Consider the following 3776-nt stretch of genomic DNA (forward strand, 5'->3'; position numbering starts at 1 on the left):
ACAAACATAGTGTAAATAGTTATTTTAATTCGTGTGTTGAGTGATATTTAATTCCCATGACTTAGTGCTCATTCTAGATGCTAACACTTGTAACCCACTTAGGATTTTAACCCACCATGATTTAAAATTTTCGCTTTGCATGTTTTTAAAAAAAAATATTGTATTTTTTGGTAAAATTTTGGGGCGTTACACGTTCAACCCTCGTAAGGAGTCTGAGCTCCCACAGTACCCTAGACTATGCATTTTCGCTTATCTAGCGAGCTGAGTGGTATCTTCGCATTGCAGATTGTGTGTCCGAGTTCTATAACATGGGAAACTCCTTCCCAGCCTGCCACATACCTCCAAGGTACTTCTATAGCCTCTCCATAACCTTATAACGACTTTAATAGTTTTCTAGAACCTGAATTTCAAAATTGCATCCTGTCAGGTATCCCATTACACACGTTCCTAGGTCACCTTAGAAACCCTGAATCAGGTCCTTAGTTTTGGACCGAAACCCTAACACTTACCAAATCCAAACCACACCTATCCGATTGTTTCTCACTGTTTTGCCCTAGCCGCAACTACGAGAAACCTCTTCTCTACCCTGTCCAGCAAGGTTCAGTACACACGTCTCACGATTAAAAAATTGCAAGTTTGATTCTCTTGAGTCCGTTAGGCTCAATTTGCAATATTCATCTGTTGTGAACCCGAACCTACCTTTCAGTCCCTCTTCCGAGTATGCACATGATATTAGTAATGGTGGGGCACTTGATACAGGGTTAAGATGAAAAGCTACAATATCAGACTCGTCTTTCCCCTACCTTTGACAATCAAGCTGAGGTTAGACAGATTGATTCACTGTCAAAAAATGTGAAAGGCAATCGAATTAAGCCAGTTATTCTCTAGGAATTCTGTTTAAGAAATGCAGGCCGATAATTTTGAAGAGGGGATCAGATATATATGTACACTTTATAAAATTTATTTTTTAAAATAAAGGCCATAGAGGAGGAAACTTGGTAATTAGAGATCCGGAGATGACCTTTCACAGGCCATACCTATATTAACAGGTGCAATAAGATGTCTTATTTTTCGCTTGTTCGTATGCCCCCATTAGATGTAATAAACAAATGATGTGAATCACGTATATCTGATCCCAATTAGGATCAAGATGAAATGAATCTTATTGAGAAATGGAGTTACATGCAGCATTCAAGCTTAGGAGCCAAATCTATAGAGCTATTTCCAGGCTCTGGCTTTTGCACTCCTCTGTCCCTCATATCCTGCCTCACTTTGACAACATCTTTCCACCTACCCTCCGTTGCATACATATTAGAAAGAAGCACATAATCCCCACTATGGTCTGGCTCCAAATCAAGAAGTTGCCTCCGCACACGTTCTGCATATTTGAGCTCCCCATGCACCCGGCATGCACCCAACAGAGTCCTCCATATGATTGCATTTCTATATTCTCCTGGCATTCTCTCTATAAGCTCATAGGCTTCCTCCACAAGCCCTGCCCTTCCCAGCAGATCAACCATGCATCCGTAGTGCTTGACACTCGGTCTTATTCCATAGGTCATTATCATGTCATTAAAATGCTTCTTCCCTTCGTCCACCAAACCCGCATGGCTACAAGCACAGAGAACACCAAGAAACGTGACGTCGTTTGGTGCAGTTGTCCCAATACTCTCCATCTGTAAGAAGACTTTTAAGGCTTCCCTTGCATGGCCATGAATGGCAAGCCCTTGTATCATGGCATTCCAAGACACTTGGTTTTTCTCGGGCATTCTATCAAAGATGTGGCGTGCATCCTGGATCTTCCCGCATTTGGCATACATATCAACTAGGGAGTTCCTGATGGAAATGGAAAAGTCGTGTCCGCACAAAGATACATAGGAATGAACCAATCTGCCATAATCCAGAGCACCCAGATTAGCACAAGCCGAGAGAATGACAACCAACGTGGCTTCGTCCGGCATCACGCCCATCTCCCGCATTCTCTGAAACAATATCAGGGCTTCATCTGGCGAACCGCAGTGCACGCAGCCGTCAATGATGGTATTCCAAGATATCAAGTCTGGTTGGGGCACTTCATCAAACACTTGCCGTGCATCTTCGATGCGCTTACTCATAGCGTACATGTGAACAAGAGTGTTTCTAACGAAGGGATGGGCATCCAAACCATGCTTCACACAGGCGGAGTGGATCTGCCCGCCCAGTGCAAGCAATGGCAGCTGCCCACATATCTTAAGCAGGAAAGAAAAGGTGAAGTTATCGGGCGATGATTCCGAAGCTTCCTGCATCCTTTGGTAGAGAAGAATGGCTTCCATCGGGTTTTTGGTTCTTCCCAAACCTCTTATCATGGTATTCCAAATAAACCCATCTGGGTTTTCCATCTGATTGAACACAGAGAGGGCATAGTCCATCGCTGCTGCTGGTGCTTCCACACAACAGAACAGAATGAGCTTGCTCACCACGAACACATTCTGATGGAGCCCCGTCTTCAACACTTGAGCATGCACCATGTTCACGCCCTTCATGTCGGTGCAGCACCTGAAGAGATGGATCAACCTCTCCTCCAACTGTTTGCTGTCATCATCTTCTCTACTCCTAGGTAGCATCTTGAACAATGTTGCTGGAGACCCTGCAGGGTTGTGGAGAGCAGAACGAGTGACGAGTGACGAGTGACAAGGTATGGGCAATTGTGACCTAACCAAATCGGCCAAGCAGTTGAGCACCCAATTCATACAAAGCTTTGCTCTCATTATGATTCCCAACCTAAGCTTCAGTTTTGCGTCATTGGTTTTGGAGGTGTATGCGCATATCGGAACCGTTCGGCTGAAACCTGAAAGGGCTCTGATGCTCTCTACCTGTACTCAAAAGGCAAACAAACGGATTCGTACAACCGTTTGGGGGTATGAGCCTACCCGTCACCGGAGCCGGGAGGTGCATCTAAAATCTGGTTAAACATACTCAGGCAGCTCGTTATCAATCAAACAGCAAGTCTAAACAAGCGCACCTCTGAGAGGAAAACCATTTAGCGACCGCCAGGATGAGTTTGAATGTAGTAACGATAGGCCTCCGATGATGTGTGTCACAAAAAAGAAATAAGAAACTGCTAAAAAAGGAGTTTTTTCAAATTTTCTGAAATGGCACCATTGCATTATTACCATTCGCAAATAACTTATTATGATAGCACTTATCTTTTTCTGCCATCCCACAGTGGGATCCCTTGTTATCGGTTAGGGTTCGTCTCAATGTTATCAAAATCCATCTGAATTGCCCATTAAGGGGGCACCCGCACGCCCACGCAAACGCTGGCACGAGGACACTGCAGACGATGCGTCCCGCGGTGTTCTGCCCCTACCCACGGAACATCGTGGAATGGATCGAAGCAAACAAAATGCATCGTGGTACCCCCGACACCTTCACCTCTCACCCCACCCCCTCCTCCCACTCCACTCCCCCACATTGCTCCTCTCTCTGATGTTGGGAACCTCTCCGACGACTGGTCTTATAACTGTTTTCTGGCTACCAGCGAGCCCCTTTTCCAACCTCTCTCTCTCTCAGCCATCAACTTCATCGCCCTCCCCTCTGAGCCAGCAACCTCTAGAGCCCCCTAAGCAACCCCCAACACCAGGCCTTTCTGCCCCTTTCCTACTCATATGCTTCCTACTCCTCACCACCATCAGTAGTTCTACGACGACCCACATGGCCAGCGCCACCACCAAGAGAGAGACCCCTATCGAGCCATGGATGAGCACGCCAACATAGGAGATACAACACTGTCTGTT

At 45.8% G+C, this 3776-nt stretch overlaps 1 pseudogene; it reads right to left on the minus strand.

Moving 5' to 3' along the window:
- Positions 1-1178: 1178 nt before the first annotated feature.
- On the minus strand, positions 1179-3454 carry LOC149841012 (pentatricopeptide repeat-containing protein At4g21065 pseudogene; annotated as a pseudogene).
- Between the last annotated feature and the right edge of the window lie 322 nt (positions 3455-3776).

The sequence above is a fragment of the Nuphar pumila genome, chromosome 4, assembly GCF_984573655.1.
Source record: "Nuphar pumila chromosome 4, dmNupPumi1.hap1.1, whole genome shotgun sequence".
NCBI classification, from domain to species: Eukaryota; Viridiplantae; Streptophyta; class Magnoliopsida; order Nymphaeales; family Nymphaeaceae; genus Nuphar; species Nuphar pumila.